Source organism: Triturus cristatus, chromosome 5_2 (assembly GCF_964204655.1).
Source record: "Triturus cristatus chromosome 5_2, aTriCri1.1, whole genome shotgun sequence".
Classification (NCBI taxonomy): Eukaryota; Metazoa; Chordata; class Amphibia; order Caudata; family Salamandridae; genus Triturus; species Triturus cristatus.
The window spans coordinates 554,656,422-554,674,620 of NC_140588.1; the positions used below are offsets into that span (position 1 = coordinate 554,656,422).

Here is an 18,199-nt window from a genome sequence, read left to right on the forward strand (position 1 = left end):
GTTTCCTTCAATCAAACATAGAGGAACCCAAATGATGATCTCATTCAGCTAGTAAAAATGTTGTTTTATATTAGTATGGAAATCGTGAAAAGAAAATGTTTTTCATGCTGATTTACAACAGTTGATCTCCAATCGTAAAATATAAGCTTTTGGTCGGAGGCATGACAGGTACTGATCAAATTCTCATTTTTGAACTTCATTCACAAATCATATGATATGCTTTGTATACATCAACTGTATTGTTGGATCAATAATGAGTAAAAAGTGACTATCTCAATTTCAGGACATATAAAAGAGAAAGAAGTAGAAACTCATGTTTCAAATGCTGAGAGGCAACAACTGTTCATGATTTTCACCTCCACTAATTATATTTATTTTTATAATCTATATGTTTATATGTTCCTATAAATATACAGAGACATATAGCTATATATACAGAGATACATATGTACAGGTTGATTTTTACATGTTTATAAGTAAATGTGATGTTGTTCCAAATAAAACTTCTAAGAACTGAATGGAAAAGAAAATTGTAATGTTCAGATAAGTCCCACTGAAATTTGTACTCAGATCCCTGTTTTCAGAGTCCAGAGTGCTAACCACGACACCATCCACCCTCCCGTACCAGGGTGAGCTTTCCATTTTGACAGAAGAGATTTGCCTCAGGGGGCAACTTATCTTTCATTGAAAAATATTATCTCACATAAAAACCACTGTTCAACAGAGTTATAACGTTATTTGAGTCTTTTGGGCAACATCCTTCCCCAACATAGTTCAATATGCAAAAGTTTACCAGACTAGGAAAGCAATCCAATTCAGTTTCTCTTTGACAGTAGAATATTAAAAACTTTGACATTTCCACATTGCTGCAGCAGTTTGCACTCCTTTCACATGGGAGGTTCCATGGTTTAATGGTTAGCACTTTGGACTTTGAATCCAATGATCCGAGTTCAAATCTCGGTGGGACCATTTTATGACTCTTGACCAAATCATTTTCTTTCAAGTGTATTCATTAATTTCACATATCTAATACCGGTAGGGTGAAAAATTAATTTATTGATTATACTCTAAAAGTTTACTAGATGTGAGCAAATAATAGAATTTTTTCAATACCTGGAAACTAAATGGCTCAAAATAATGAGAGATTTTACAAACTCACTCTGGTTTCTCAAACTCATCACAGGGGCTTGATGCACGACATTACTTTTTAAAATCTTACTGTTATTGATAAGGGGAACAAGGAACTTTTTAATTGCAAAGCATTCATTAAAACAAAACTTGAGGAGTCAAACTTTGTATTACGGGGACCGAAGATGTGCAGTTTGAATAATAATCTTGAAATTCAGACGTACAAAGATTTTACACACTGATTTTCAACAGTAAATCCACAACCAATAAAGTTGAATCTTTTGAAAGACATGTCAAAGGTGTGAATCTGAAATTCACTTTCAAAGAAATTCACAATGAAATGCACTGTGTAAGTCCAGCATGTTGTCAGCTAAGAAATCAGCAAAAATGAACTATCTCATTACTGGCCATATAGATGAGAAAGGAAAATAAACTCATGTTTACAATGTGGATGTGAAAGAACAGTTTCTAGGTTCAGCTTCAATATTTATGTTTATGAATAATTGATATGTTCATATTGTCTAACAGCTATCTAGATGGATAAAGCTATGTATGCATCTATACATACTTATGCGTTCATACGCATCAGTATAAAACATTGATATTAGGTTTTTTCTAGACCAAATTCTAAAAAATGAGTTACACAGTGAATCTCATAATTGTAGTAGGTCCCACCGAGATTTGAACTCGGATCGCTGGATTCAGAGTCCAGAGTGCTAACCATTACACCATGGAACCCTGTCACACAAGAGTGCCTTTTCCATTGAGACAAAAGAGAGCGCATCAGTGATGTCCTTCTCTTATATTGATAAAAAGATATCTCATTTGAATGGTCATAGTGGATAGAGATTTAATGTGATTTGATTCTTTTCAGCTGTATTCTCTATAAAAGTGTTAAATATTCAAATGTTTATCTGAATATAAAAGTTATATCACAATGTTCATCTTTGCCTGTAGCATAATAAAACAGTCTACATTTCGAGACTACTGAAGCAATGTCTCTGTCTCCTGCATGGGTGGCTCGATAGAGCAATGGTTGGCAATTTGGACTTTGCATCCAATGATCCGATTTGAAACCTTGGAGGGACTTTTTTTATTACTCTTGACCTTTTCCATTTCTTCATCTTTGTTCATTGATAGCTCAAATCCAACACCAGTAGGTTGAAAGAGTCAATTATTGAATGCTTTCAAAATGTCCATCAGCTTGAACAAGTTACATCAATACAAACTTTACAATACTTTGACATCAAATTTCTTCACAAAGTAGTTAGCCATTATAAAATCATATCCTGATTTTCTCAAACGCATTTCAGACGGGTGATTCACAGCATCACTTTTTTAAGCTTTCCCGCTATTGATAAGGCGAAAATAGCACATTTTGAATGAGAAGTTTCCTTCAATCAAACATAGAGGAACCCAAATGATGATCTCATTCAGCTAGTAAAAATGTTGTTTTATATTAGTATGGAAATCGTGAAAAGAAAATGTTTTTCATGCTGATTTACAACAGTTGATCTCCAATCGTAAAATATAAGCTTTTGGTCGGAGGCATGACAGGTACTGATCAAATTCTCATTTTTGAACTTCATTCACAAATCATATGATATGCTTTGTATACATCAACTGTATTGTTGGATCAATAATGAGTAAAAAGTGACTATCTCAATTTCAGGACATATAAAAGAGAAAGAAGTAGAAACTCATGTTTCAAATGCTGAGAGGCAACAACTGTTCATGATTTTCACCTCCACTAATTATATTTATTTTTATAATCTATATGTTTATATGTTCCTATAAATATACAGAGACATATAGCTATATATACAGAGATACATATGTACAGGTTGATTTTTACATGTTTATAAGTAAATGTGATGTTGTTCCAAATAAAACTTCTAAGAACTGAATGGAAAAGAAAATTGTAATGTTCAGATAAGTCCCACTGAAATTTGTACTCAGATCCCTGTTTTCAGAGTCCAGAGTGCTAACCACGACACCATCCACCCTCCCGTACCAGGGTGAGCTTTCCATTTTGACAGAAGAGATTTGCCTCAGGGGGCAACTTATCTTTCATTGAAAAATATTATCTCACATAAAAACCACTGTTCAACAGAGTTATAACGTTATTTGAGTCTTTTGGGCAACATCCTTCCCCAACATAGTTCAATATGCAAAAGTTTACCAGAATAGGAAAGCAATCCAATTCAGTTTCTCTTTGACAGTAGAATATTAAAAACTTTGACATTTCCACATTGCTGCAGCAGTTTGCACTCCTTTCACATGGGAGGTTCCATGGTGTAATGGTTAGCACTTTGGACTTTGAATCCAATGATCCGAGTTCAAATCTCGGTGGGACCATTTTATGACTCTTGACCAAATCATTTTCTTTCAAGTGTATTCATTAATATCACATATCTAATACCGGTAGGGTGAAAAATTAATTTATTGATTATACTCTAAAAGTTTACTAGATGTGAGCAAATAATAGAATTTTTACAATACCTGGAAACTAAATGGCTCAAAATAATGAGAGATTTTACAAACTCACTCTGGTTTCTCAAACTCATCACAGGGGCCTGATGCACGACATTACTTTTTAAAATCTTACTGTTATTGATAAGGGGAACAAGGAACTTTTTAATTGCAAAGCATTCATTAAAACAAAACTTGAGGAGTCAAACTTTGTATTACGGGGACCGAAGATGTGCAGTTTGAATAATAATCTTGAAATTCAGACGTACAAAGATTTTACACACTGATTTTCAACAGTAAATCCACAACCAATACAGTTGAATCTTTTGAAACACATGTCAAAGGTGTGAATCTGAAATTCACTTTCAAAGAAATTCACAATTAAATGCACTGTGTAAGTCCAGCATGTTGTCAGCTAAGAAATCAGCAAAAATGAACTATCTCATTACTGGCCATATAGATGAGAAAGGAAAATAAACTCATGTTTACAATGTGGATGTGAAAGAACAGTTTCTAGGTTCAGCTTCAATATTTATGTTTATGAATAATTGATATGTTCATATTGTCTAACAGCTATCTAGATGGATAAAGCTATGTATGCATCTATACATACTTATGCGTTCATACGCATCAGTATAAAACATTGATATTAGGTTTTTTCTAGACCAAATTCTAAAAAATGAGTTACACAGTGAATCTCATAATTGTAGTAGGTCCCACCGAGATTTGAACTCGGATCGCTGGATTCAGAGTCCAGAGTGCTAACCATTACACCATGGAACCCTGTCACACAAGAGTGCCTTTTCCATTGAGACAAAAGAGAGCGCATCAGTGATGTCCTTCTCTTATATTGATAAAAAGATATCTCATTTGAATGGTCATAGTGGATAGAGATTTAATGTGATTTGATTCTTTTCAGCTGTATTCTCTATAAAAGTGTTAAATATTCAAATGTTTATCTGAATATAAAAGTTATATCACAATGTTCATCTTTGCCTGTAGCATAATAAAACAGTCTACATTTCGAGACTACTGAAGCAATGTCTCTGTCTCCTGCATGGGTGGCTCGATAGAGCAATGGTTGGCAATTTGGACTTTGCATCCAATGATCCGATTTGAAACCTTGGAGGGACTTTTTTTATTACTCTTGACCTTTTCCATTTCTTCATCTTTGTTCATTGATAGCTCAAATCCAACACCAGTAGGTTGAAAGAGTCAATTATTGAATGCTTTCAAAATGTCCATCAGCTTGAACAAGTTACATCAATACAAACTTTACAATACTTTGACATCAAATTTCTTCACAAAGTAGTTAGCCATTATAAAATCATATCCTGATTTTCTCAAACGCATTTCAGACGGGTGATTCACAGCATCACTTTTTTAAGCTTTCCCGCTATTGATAAGGCGAAAATAGCACATTTTGAATGAGAAGTTTCCTTCAATCAAACATAGAGGAACCCAAATGATGATCTCATTCAGCTAGTAAAAATGTTGTTTTATATTAGTATGGAAATCGTGAAAAGAAAATGTTTTTCATGCTGATTTACAACAGTTGATCTCCAATCGTAAAATATAAGCTTTTGGTCGGAGGCATGACAGGTACTGATCAAATTCTCATTTTTGAACTTCATTCACAAATCATATGATATGCTTTGTATACATCAACTGTATTGTTGGATCAATAATGAGTAAAAAGTGACTATCTCAATTTCAGGACATATAAAAGAGAAAGAAGTAGAAACTCATGTTTCAAATGCTGAGAGGCAACAACTGTTCATGATTTTCACCTCCACTAATTATATTTATTTTTATAATCTATATGTTTATATGTTCCTATAAATATACAGAGACATATAGCTATATATACAGAGATACATATGTACAGGTTGATTTTTACATGTTTATAAGTAAATGTGATGTTGTTCCAAATAAAACTTCTAAGAACTGAATGGAAAAGAAAATTGTAATGTTCAGATAAGTCCCACTGAAATTTGTACTCAGATCCCTGTTTTCAGAGTCCAGAGTGCTAACCACGACACCATCCACCCTCCCGTACCAGGGTGAGCTTTCCATTTTGACAGAAGAGATTTGCCTCAGGGGGCAACTTATCTTTCATTGAAAAATATTATCTCACATAAAAACCACTGTTCAACAGAGTTATAACGTTATTTGAGTCTTTTGGGCAACATCCTTCCCCAACATAGTTCAATATGCAAAAGTTTACCAGAATAGGAAAGCAATCCAATTCAGTTTCTCTTTGACAGTAGAATATTAAAAACTTTGACATTTCCACATTGCTGCAGCAGTTTGCACTCCTTTCACATGGGAGGTTCCATGGTGTAATGGTTAGCACTTTGGACTTTGAATCCAATGATCCGAGTTCAAATCTCGGTGGGACCATTTTATGACTCTTGACCAAATCATTTTCTTTCAAGTGTATTCATTAATATCACATATCTAATACCGGTAGGGTGAAAAATTAATTTATTGATTATACTCTAAAAGTTTACTAGATGTGAGCAAATAATAGAATTTTTACAATACCTGGAAACTAAATGGCTCAAAATAATGAGAGATTTTACAAACTCACTCTGGTTTCTCAAACTCATCACAGGGGCCTGATGCACGACATTACTTTTTAAAATCTTACTGTTATTGATAAGGGGAACAAGGAACTTTTTAATTGCAAAGCATTCATTAAAACAAAACTTGAGGAGTCAAACTTTGTATTACGGGGACCGAAGATGTGCAGTTTGAATAATAATCTTGAAATTCAGACGTACAAAGATTTTACACACTGATTTTCAACAGTAAATCCACAACCAATACAGTTGAATCTTTTGAAACACATGTCAAAGGTGTGAATCTGAAATTCACTTTCAAAGAAATTCACAATTAAATGCACTGTGTAAGTCCAGCATGTTGTCAGCTAAGAAATCAGCAAAAATGAACTATCTCATTACTGGCCATATAGATGAGAAAGGAAAATAAACTCATGTTTACAATGTGGATGTGAAAGAACAGTTTCTAGGTTCAGCTTCAATATTTATGTTTATGAATAATTGATATGTTCATATTGTCTAACAGCTATCTAGATGGATAAAGCTATGTATGCATCTATACATACTTATGCGTTCATACGCATCAGTATAAAACATTGATATTAGGTTTTTTCTAGACCAAATTCTAAAAAATGAGTTACACAGTGAATCTCATAATTGTAGTAGGTCCCACCGAGATTTGAACTCGGATCGCTGGATTCAGAGTCCAGAGTGCTAACCATTACACCATGGAACCCTGTCACACAAGAGTGCCTTTTCCATTGAGACAAAAGAGAGCGCATCAGTGATGTCCTTCTCTTATATTGATAAAAAGATATCTCATTTGAATGGTCATAGTGGATAGAGATTTAATGTGATTTGATTCTTTTCAGCTGTATTCTCTATAAAAGTGTTAAATATTCAAATGTTTATCTGAATATAAAAGTTATATCACAATGTTCATCTTTGCCTGTAGCATAATAAAACAGTCTACATTTCGAGACTACTGAAGCAATGTCTCTGTCTCCTGCATGGGTGGCTCGATAGAGCAATGGTTGGCAATTTGGACTTTGCATCCAATGATCCGATTTGAAACCTTGGAGGGACTTTTTTTATTACTCTTGACCTTTTCCATTTCTTCATCTTTGTTCATTGATAGCTCAAATCCAACACCAGTAGGTTGAAAGAGTCAATTATTGAATGCTTTCAAAATGTCCATCAGCTTGAACAAGTTACATCAATACAAACTTTACAATACTTTGACATCAAATTTCTTCACAAAGTAGTTAGCCATTATAAAATCATATCCTGATTTTCTCAAACGCATTTCAGACGGGTGATTCACAGCATCACTTTTTTAAGCTTTCCCGCTATTGATAAGGCGAAAATAGCACATTTTGAATGAGAAGTTTCCTTCAATCAAACATAGAGGAACCCAAATGATGATCTCATTCAGCTAGTAAAAATGTTGTTTTATATTAGTATGGAAATCGTGAAAAGAAAATGTTTTTCATGCTGATTTACAACAGTTGATCTCCAATCGTAAAATATAAGCTTTTGGTCGGAGGCATGACAGGTACTGATCAAATTCTCATTTTTGAACTTCATTCACAAATCATATGATATGCTTTGTATACATCAACTGTATTGTTGGATCAATAATGAGTAAAAAGTGACTATCTCAATTTCAGGACATATAAAAGAGAAAGAAGTAGAAACTCATGTTTCAAATGCTGAGAGGCAACAACTGTTCATGATTTTCACCTCCACTAATTATATTTATTTTTATAATCTATATGTTTATATGTTCCTATAAATATACAGAGACATATAGCTATATATACAGAGATACATATGTACAGGTTGATTTTTACATGTTTATAAGTAAATGTGATGTTGTTCCAAATAAAACTTCTAAGAACTGAATGGAAAAGAAAATTGTAATGTTCAGATAAGTCCCACTGAAATTTGTACTCAGATCCCTGTTTTCAGAGTCCAGAGTGCTAACCACGACACCATCCACCCTCCCGTACCAGGGTGAGCTTTCCATTTTGACAGAAGAGATTTGCCTCAGGGGGCAACTTATCTTTCATTGAAAAATATTATCTCACATAAAAACCACTGTTCAACAGAGTTATAACGTTATTTGAGTCTTTTGGGCAACATCCTTCCCCAACATAGTTCAATATGCAAAAGTTTACCAGAATAGGAAAGCAATCCAATTCAGTTTCTCTTTGACAGTAGAATATTAAAAACTTTGACATTTCCACATTGCTGCAGCAGTTTGCACTCCTTTCACATGGGAGGTTCCATGGTGTAATGGTTAGCACTTTGGACTTTGAATCCAATGATCCGAGTTCAAATCTCGGTGGGACCATTTTATGACTCTTGACCAAATCATTTTCTTTCAAGTGTATTCATTAATATCACATATCTAATACCGGTAGGGTGAAAAATTAATTTATTGATTATACTCTAAAAGTTTACTAGATGTGAGCAAATAATAGAATTTTTACAATACCTGGAAACTAAATGGCTCAAAATAATGAGAGATTTTACAAACTCACTCTGGTTTCTCAAACTCATCACAGGGGCCTGATGCACGACATTACTTTTTAAAATCTTACTGTTATTGATAAGGGGAACAAGGAACTTTTTAATTGCAAAACATTCATTAAAACAAAACTTGAGGAGTCAAACTTTGTATTACGGGGACCGAAGATGTGCAGTTTGAATAATAATCTTGAAATTCAGACGTACAAAGATTTTACACACTGATTTTCAACAGTAAATCCACAACCAATAAAGTTGAATCTTTTGAAACACATGTCAAAGGTGTGAATCTGAAATTCACTTTCAAAGAAATTCACAATTAAATGCACTGTGTAAGTCCAGCATGTTGTCAGCTAAGAAATCAGCAAAAATGAACTATCTCATTACTGGCCATATAGATGAGAAAGGAAAATAAACTCATGTTTACAATGTGGATGTGAAAGAACAGTTTCTAGGTTCAGCTTCAATATTTATGTTTATGAATAATTGATATGTTCATATTGTCTAACAGCTATCTAGATGGATAAAGCTATGTATGCATCTATACATACTTATGCGTTCATACGCATCAGTATAAAACATTGATATTAGGTTTTTTCTAGACCAAATTCTAAAAAATGAGTTAAACAGTGAATCTCATAATTGTAGTAGGTCCCACTGAGATTTGAACTCGGATCGCTGGATTCAGAGTGCTAACCATTACACCATGGAACCCTCTCACACAAGAGTGCCTTTTCCATTGAGACAAAAGAGAGCGCATCAGTGATGTCCTTCTCTTATATTGATAAAAAGATATCTCATTTGAATGGTCATAGTGGATAGAGATTTAATGTGATTTGATTCTTTTCAGCTATATTCTCTATAAAAGTGTTAAATATTCAAATGTTTATCTGAATATAAAAGTTATATCACAATGTTCATCTTTGCCTGTAGCATAATAAAACAGTCTACATTTCCAGACTACTGAAGCAATGTCTCTGTCTCCTGCATGGGTGGCTCGATAGAGCAATGGTTGGCAATTTGGACTTTGCATCCAATGATCCGATTTGAAACCTTGGAGGGACTTTTTTTATTACTCTTGAGCTTTTCCATTTCTTCATCTTTGTTCATTGATAGCTCAAATCCAACACCAGTAGATTGAAAGAGTCAATTATTGAATGCTTTCAAAATGTCCATCAGCTTGAACAAGTTACATCAATACAAACTTTACAATACTTTGACATCAAATTTCTTCACAAAGTAGTTAGCCATTATAAAATCATATCCTGATTTTCTCAAACGCATTTCAGACGGGTGATTCACAGCATCACTTTTTTAAGCTTTCCCGCTATTGATAAGGCGAAAATAGCACATTTTGAATGAGAAGTTTTCTTCAATCAAACATAGAGGAACCCAAATGATGATCTCATTTAGCTAGTAAAAATGTTGTTTTATATTAGTATGGAAATCGTGAAAAGAAAATGTTTTTCATGCTGATTTACAACAGTTGATCTCCAATCGTAAAATATAAGCTTTTGGTCGGATGCATGACAGGTACTGATCAAATTCTCATTTTTGAACTTCATTCACAAATCATATGATTTGCTTTGTATACATCAACTGTATTGTTGGATCAATAATGAGTAAAAAGTGACTATCTCAATTTCAGGACATATAAAAGAGAAAGAAGTAGAAACTCATGTTTCAAATGCTGAGAGGCAACAACTGTTCATGATTTTCACCTCCACTAATTATATTTATTTTTATAATCTATATGTTTATATGTTCCTATAAATATACAGAGACATATAGCTATATATACAGAGATACATATGTACAGGTTGATTTTTACATGTTTATAAGTAAATGTGATGTTGTTCCAAATAAAACTTCTAAGAACTGAATGGAAAAGAAAATTGTAATGTTCAGATAAGTCCCACTGAAATTTGTACTCAGATCCCTGTTTTCAGAGTCCAGAGTGCTAACCACGACACCATCCACACTCCCGTACCAGGGTGAGCTTTCCATTTTGACAGAAGAGATTTGCCTCAGGGGGCAACTTATCTTTCATTGAAAAATATTATCTCACATAAAAACCACTGTTCAACAGAGTTATAACGTTATTTGAGTCTTTTGGGCAACATCCTTCCCCAACATAGTTCAATATGCAAAAGTTTACCAGACTAGGAAAGCAATCCAATTCAGTTTCTCTTTGACAGTAGAATATTAAAAACTTTGACATTTCCACATTGCTGCAGCAGTTTGCACTCCTTTCACATGGGAGGTTCCATGGTTTAATGGTTAGCACTTTGGACTTTGAATCCAATGATCCGAGTTCAAATCTCGGTGGGACCATTTTATGACTCTTGACCAAATCATTTTCTTTCAAGTGTATTCATTAATTTCACATATCTAATACCGGTAGGGTGAAAAATTAATTTATTGATTATACTCTAAAAGTTTACTAGATGTGAGCAAATAATAGAATTTTTTCAATACCTGGAAACTAAATGGCTCAAAATAATGAGAGATTTTACAAACTCACTCTGGTTTCTCAAACTCATCACAGGGGCTTGATGCACGACATTACTTTTTAAAATCTTACTGTTATTGATAAGGGGAACAAGGAACTTTTTAATTGCAAAGCATTCATTAAAACAAAACTTGAGGAGTCAAACTTTGTATTACGGGGACCGAAGATGTGCAGTTTGAATAATAATCTTGAAATTCAGACGTACAAAGATTTTACACACTGATTTTCAACAGTAAATCCACAACCAATAAAGTTGAATCTTTTGAAAGACATGTCAAAGGTGTGAATCTGAAATTCACTTTCAAAGAAATTCACAATGAAATGCACTGTGTAAGTCCAGCATGTTGTCAGCTAAGAAATCAGCAAAAATGAACTATCTCATTACTGGCCATATAGATGAGAAAGGAAAATAAACTCATGTTTACAATGTGGATGTGAAAGAACAGTTTCTAGGTTCAGCTTCAATATTTATGTTTATGAATAATTGATATGTTCATATTGTCTAACAGCTATCTAGATGGATAAAGCTATGTATGCATCTATACATACTTATGCGTTCATACGCATCAGTATAAAACATTGATATTAGGTTTTTTCTAGACCAAATTCTAAAAAATGAGTTACACAGTGAATCTCATAATTGTAGTAGGTCCCACCGAGATTTGAACTCGGATCGCTGGATTCAGAGTCCAGAGTGCTAACCATTACACCATGGAACCCTGTCACACAAGAGTGCCTTTTCCATTGAGACAAAAGAGAGCGCATCAGTGATGTCCTTCTCTTATATTGATAAAAAGATATCTCATTTGAATGGTCATAGTGGATAGAGATTTAATGTGATTTGATTCTTTTCAGCTGTATTCTCTATAAAAGTGTTAAATATTCAAATGTTTATCTGAATATAAAAGTTATATCACAATGTTCATCTTTGCCTGTAGCATAATAAAACAGTCTACATTTCCAGACTACTGAAGCAATGTCTCTGTCTCCTGCATGGGTGGCTCGATAGAGCAATGGTTGGCAATTTGGACTTTGCATCCAATGATCCGATTTGAAACCTTGGAGGGACTTTTTTTATTACTCTTGACCTTTTCCATTTCTTCATCTTTGTTCATTGATAGCTCAAATCCAACACCAGTAGGTTGAAAGAGTCAATTATTGAATGCTTTCAAAATGTCCATCAGCTTGAACAAGTTACATCAATACAAACTTTACAATACTTTGACATCAAATTTCTTCACAAAGTAGTTAGCCATTATAAAATCATATCCTGATTTTCTCAAACGCATTTCAGACGGGTGATTCACAGCATCACTTTTTTAAGCTTTCCCGCTATTGATAAGGCGAAAATAGCACATTTTGAATGAGAAGTTTCCTTCAATCAAACATAGAGGAACCCAAATGATGATCTCATTCAGCTAGTAAAAATGTTGTTTTATATTAGTATGGAAATCGTGAAAAGAAAATGTTTTTCATGCTGATTTACAACAGTTGATCTCCAATCGTAAAATATAAGCTTTTGGTCGGAGGCATGACAGGTACTGATCAAATTCTCATTTTTGAACTTCATTCACAAATCATATGATATGCTTTGTATACATCAACTGTATTGTTGGATCAATAATGAGTAAAAAGTGACTATCTCAATTTCAGGACATATAGAAGAGAAAGAAGTAGAAACTCATGTTTCAAATGCTGAGAGGCAACAACTGTTCATGATTTTCACCTCCACTAATTATGTTTATTTTTATAATCTATATGTTTATATGTTCCTATAAATATACAGAGACATATAGCTATATATACAGAGATACATATGTACAGGTTGATTTTTACATGTTTATAAGTAAATGTGATGTTGTTCCAAATAAAACTTCTAAGAACTGAATGGAAAAGAAAATTGTAATGTTCAGATAAGTCCCACTGAAATTTGTACTCAGATCCCTGTTTTCAGAGTCCAGAGTGCTAACCACGACACCATCCACCCTCCCGTACCAGGGTGAGCTTTCCATTTTGACAGAAGAGATTTGCCTCAGGGGGCAACTTATCTTTCATTGAAAAATATTATCTCACATAAAAACCACTGTTCAACAGAGTTATAACGTTATTTGAGTCTTTTGGGCAACATCCTTCCCCAACATAGTTCAATATGCAAAAGTTTACCAGAATAGGAAAGCAATCCAATTCAGTTTCTCTTTGACAGTAGAATATTAAAAACTTTGACATTTCCACATTGCTGCAGCAGTTTGCACTCCTTTCACATGGGAGGTTCCATGGTGTAATGGTTAGCACTTTGGACTTTGAATCCAATGATCCGAGTTCAAATCTCCGTGGGACCATTTTATGACTCTTGACCAAATCATTTTCTTTCAAGTGTATTCATTAATATCACATATCTAATACCGGTAGGGTGAAAAATTAATTTATTGATTATACTCTAAAAGTTTACTAGATGTGAGCAAATAATAGAATTTTTACAATACCTGGAAACTAAATGGCTCAAAATAATGAGAGATTTTACAAACTCACTCTGGTTTCTCAAACTCATCACAGGGGCCTGATGCACGACATTACTTTTTAAAATCTTACTGTTATTGATAAGGGGAACAAGGAACTTTTTAATTGCAAAGCATTCATTAAAACAAAACTTGAGGAGTCAAACTTTGTATTACGGGGACCGAAGATGTGCAGTTTGAATAATAATCTTGAAATTCAGACGTACAAAGATTTTACACACTGATTTTCAACAGTAAATCCACAACCAATAAAGTTGAATCTTTTGAAACACATGTCAAAGGTGTGAATCTGAAATTCACTTTCAAAGAAATTCACAATGAAATGCACTGTGTAAGTCCAGCATGTTGTCAGCTAAGAAATCAGCAAAAATGAACTATCTCATTACTGGCCATATAGATGAGAAAGGAAAATAAACTCATGTTTACAATGTGGATGTGAAAGAACAGTTTCTAGGTTCAGCTTCAATATTTATGTTTATGAATAATTGATATGTTCATATTGTCTAACAGCTATCTAGATGGATAAAGCTATGTATGCATCTATACATACTTATGCGTTCATACGCATCAGTATAAAACATTGATATTAGGTTTTTTCTAGACCAAATTCTAAAAAATGAGTTAAACAGTGAATCTCATAATTGTAGTAGGTCCCACTGAGATTTGAACTCGGATCGCTGGATTCAGAGTGCTAACCATTACACCATGGAACCCTCTCACACAAGAGTGCCTTTTCCATTGAGACAAAAGAGAGCGCATCAGTGATGTCCTTCTCTTATATTGATAAAAAGATATCTCATTTGAATGGTCATAGTGGATAGAGATTTAATGTGATTTGATTCTTTTCAGCTATATTCTCTATAAAAGTGTTAAATATTCAAATGTTTATCTGAATATAAAAGTTATATCACAATGTTCATCTTTGCCTGTAGCATAATAAAACAGTCTACATTTCCAGACTACTGAAGCAATGTCTCTGTCTCCTGCATGGGTGGCTCGATAGAGCAATGGTTGGCAATTTGGACTTTGCATCCAATGATCCGATTTGAAACCTTGGAGGGACTTTTTTTATTACTCTTGAGCTTTTCCATTTCTTCATCTTTGTTCATTGATAGCTCAAATCCAACACCAGTAGATTGAAAGAGTCAATTATTGAATGCTTTCAAAATGTCCATCAGCTTGAACAAGTTACATCAATACAAACTTTACAATACTTTGACATCAAATTTCTTCACAAAGTAGTTAGCCATTATAAAATCATATCCTGATTTTCTCAAACGCATTTCAGACGGGTGATTCACAGCATCACTTTTTTAAGCTTTCCCGCTATTGATAAGGCGAAAATAGCACATTTTGAATGAGAAGTTTTCTTCAATCAAACATAGAGGAACCCAAATGATGATCTCATTCAGCTAGTAAAAATGTTGTTTTATATTAGTATGGAAATCGTGAAAAGAAAATGTTTTTCATGCTGATTTACAACAGTTGATCTCCAATCGTAAAATATAAGCTTTTGGTCGGATGCATGACAGGTACTGATCAAATTCTCATTTTTGAACTTCATTCACAAATCATATGATTTGCTTTGTATACATCAACTGTATTGTTGGATCAATAATGAGTAAAAAGTGACTATCTCAATTTCAGGACATATAAAAGAGAAAGAAGTAGAAACTCATGTTTCAAATGCTGAGAGGCAACAACTGTTCATGATTTTCACCTCCACTAATTATATTTATTTTTATAATCTATATGTTTATATGTTCCTATAAATATACAGAGACATATAGCTATATATACAGAGATACATATGTACAGGTTGATTTTTACATGTTTATAAGTAAATGTGATGTTGTTCCAAATAAAACTTCTAAGAACTGAATGGAAAAGAAAATTGTAATGTTCAGATAAGTCCCACTGAAATTTGTACTCAGATCCCTGTTTTCAGAGTCCAGAGTGCTAACCACGACACCATCCACACTCCCGTACCAGGGTGAGCTTTCCATTTTGACAGAAGAGATTTGCCTCAGGGGGCAACTTATCTTTCATTGAAAAATATTATCTCACATAAAAACCACTGTTCAACAGAGTTATAACGTTATTTGAGTCTTTTGGGCAACATCCTTCCCCAACATAGTTCAATATGCAAAAGTTTACCAGAATAGGAAAGCAATCCAATTCAGTTTCTCTTTGACAGTAGAATATTAAAAACTTTGACATTTCCACATTGCTGCAGCAGTTTGCACTCCTTTCACATGGGAGGTTCCATGGTGTAATGGTTAGCACTTTGGACTTTGAATCCAATGATCCGAGTTCAAATCTCGGTGGGACCATTTTATGACTCTTGACCAAATCATTTTCTTTCAAGTGTATTCATTAATATCACATATCTAATACCGGTAGGGTGAAAAATTAATTTATTGATTATACTCTAAAAGTTTACTAGATGTGAGCAAATAATAGAATTTTTACAATACCTGGAAACTAAATGGCTCAAAATAATGAGAGATTTTACAAACTCACTCTGGTTTCTCAAACTCATCACAGGGGCTTGATGCACGACATTACTTTTTAAAATCTTACTGTTATTGATAAGGGGAACAAGGAACTTTTTAATTGCAAAGCATTCATTAAAACAAAACTTGAGGACTCAAACTTTGTATTACGGGGACCGAAGATGTGCAGTTTGAATAATAATCTTGAAATTCAGACGTACAAAGATTTTACACACTGATTTTCAACAGTAAATCCACAACCAATAAAGTTGAATCTTTTGAAAGACATGTCAAAGGTGTGAATCTGAAATTCACTTTCAAAGAAATTCACAATGAAATGCACTGTGTAAGTCCAGCATGTTGTCAGCTAAGAAATCAGCAAAAATGAACTATCTCATTACTGGCCATATAGATGAGAAAGGAAAATAAACTCATGTTTACAATGTGGATGTGAAAGAACAGTTTCTAGGTTCAGCTTCAATATTTATGTTTATGAATAATTGATATGTTCATATTGTCTAACAGCTATCTAGATGGATAAAGCTATGTATGCATCTATACATACTTATGCGTTCATACGCATCAGTATAAAACATTGATATTAGGTTTTTTCTAGACCAAATTCTAAAAAATGAGTTACACAGTGAATCTCATAATTGTAGTAGGTCCCACCGAGATTTGAACTCGGATCGCTGGATTCAGAGTCCAGAGTGCTAACCATTACACCATGGAACCCTGTCACACAAGAGTGCCTTTTCCATTGAGACAAAAGAGAGCGCATCAGTGATGTCCTTCTCTTATATTGATAAAAAGATATCTCATTTGAATGGTCATAGTGGATAGAGATTTAATGTGATTTGATTCTTTTCAGCTGTATTCTCTATAAAAGTGTTAAATATTCAAATGTTTATCTGAATATAAAAGTTATATCACAATGTTCATCTTTGCCTGTAGCATAATAAAACAGTCTACATTTCGAGACTACTGAAGCAATGTCTCTGTCTCCTGCATGGGTGGCTCGATAGAGCAATGGTTGGCAATTTGGACTTTGCATCCAATGATCCGATTTGAAACCTTGGAGGGACTTTTTTTATTACTCTTGACCTTTTCCATTTCTTCATCTTTGTTCATTGATAGCTCAAATCCAACACCAGTAGGTTGAAAGAGTCAATTATTGAATGCTTTCAAAATGTCCATCAGCTTGAACAAGTTACATCAATACAAACTTTACAATACTTTGACATCAAATTTCTTCACAAAGTAGTTAGCCATTATAAAATCATATCCTGATTTTCTCAAACGCATTTCAGACGGGTGATTCACAGCATCACTTTTTTAAGCTTTCCCGCTATTGATAAGGCGAAAATAGCACATTTTGAATGAGAAGTTTCCTTCAATCAAACATAGAGGAACCCAAATGATGATCTCATTCAGCTAGTAAAAATGTTGTTTTATATTAGTATGGAAATCGTGAAAAGAAAATGTTTTTCATGCTGATTTACAACAGTTGATCTCCAATCGTAAAATATAAGCTTTTGGTCGGAGGCATGACAGGTACTGATCAAATTCTCATTTTTGAACTTCATTCACAAATCATATGATATGCTTTGTATACATCAACTGTATTGTTGGATCAATAATGAGTAAAAAGTGACTATCTCAATTTCAGGACATATAAAAGAGAAAGAAGTAGAAACTCATGTTTCAAATGCTGAGAGGCAACAACTGTTCATGATTTTCACCTCCACTAATTATGTTTATTTTTATAATCTATATGTTTATATGTTCCTATAAATATACAGAGACATATAGCTATATATACAGAGATACATATGTACAGGTTGATTTTTACATGTTTATAAGTAAATGTGATGTTGTTCCAAATAAAACTTCTAAGAACTGAATGGAAAAGAAAATTGTAATGTTCAGATAAGTCCCACTGAAATTTGTACTCAGATCCCTGTTTTCAGAGTCCAGAGT

At 33.6% G+C, this 18,199-nt stretch overlaps 9 non-coding genes across 9 annotated transcripts; 4 read left to right on the forward strand and 5 right to left on the reverse strand.

Annotated features, from left to right (window-relative positions):
• Nucleotides 1–1,794: 1,794 nt before the first annotated feature.
• TRNAQ-CUG (transfer RNA glutamine (anticodon CUG)) lies at nt 1,795–1,866 on the reverse strand. Its single transcript has one exon. It is a non-coding gene; the product is annotated as a tRNA-Gln (tRNA).
• Nucleotides 1,867–3,414: 1,548 nt separating this feature from the next.
• On the forward strand, nt 3,415–3,486 carry TRNAQ-UUG (transfer RNA glutamine (anticodon UUG)). The gene has a single exon. It is a non-coding gene; the product is annotated as a tRNA-Gln (tRNA).
• An 825-nt stretch (nt 3,487–4,311) lies between these two features.
• TRNAQ-CUG (transfer RNA glutamine (anticodon CUG)) lies at nt 4,312–4,383 on the reverse strand. Its single transcript has one exon. It is a non-coding gene; the product is annotated as a tRNA-Gln (tRNA).
• A 1,548-nt stretch (nt 4,384–5,931) lies between these two features.
• Nucleotides 5,932–6,003, forward strand: TRNAQ-UUG (transfer RNA glutamine (anticodon UUG)). The gene has a single exon. It is a non-coding gene; the product is annotated as a tRNA-Gln (tRNA).
• Nucleotides 6,004–6,828: 825 nt separating this feature from the next.
• Nucleotides 6,829–6,900, reverse strand: TRNAQ-CUG (transfer RNA glutamine (anticodon CUG)). The gene has a single exon. It is a non-coding gene; the product is annotated as a tRNA-Gln (tRNA).
• Nucleotides 6,901–8,448: 1,548 nt separating this feature from the next.
• TRNAQ-UUG (transfer RNA glutamine (anticodon UUG)) lies at nt 8,449–8,520 on the forward strand. The gene has a single exon. It is a non-coding gene; the product is annotated as a tRNA-Gln (tRNA).
• A 3,335-nt stretch (nt 8,521–11,855) lies between these two features.
• Nucleotides 11,856–11,927, reverse strand: TRNAQ-CUG (transfer RNA glutamine (anticodon CUG)). The gene has a single exon. It is a non-coding gene; the product is annotated as a tRNA-Gln (tRNA).
• Nucleotides 11,928–15,985: 4,058 nt separating this feature from the next.
• TRNAQ-UUG (transfer RNA glutamine (anticodon UUG)) lies at nt 15,986–16,057 on the forward strand. The gene has a single exon. It is a non-coding gene; the product is annotated as a tRNA-Gln (tRNA).
• Nucleotides 16,058–16,882: 825 nt separating this feature from the next.
• TRNAQ-CUG (transfer RNA glutamine (anticodon CUG)) lies at nt 16,883–16,954 on the reverse strand. Its single transcript has one exon. It is a non-coding gene; the product is annotated as a tRNA-Gln (tRNA).
• Between the last annotated feature and the right edge of the window lie 1,245 nt (nt 16,955–18,199).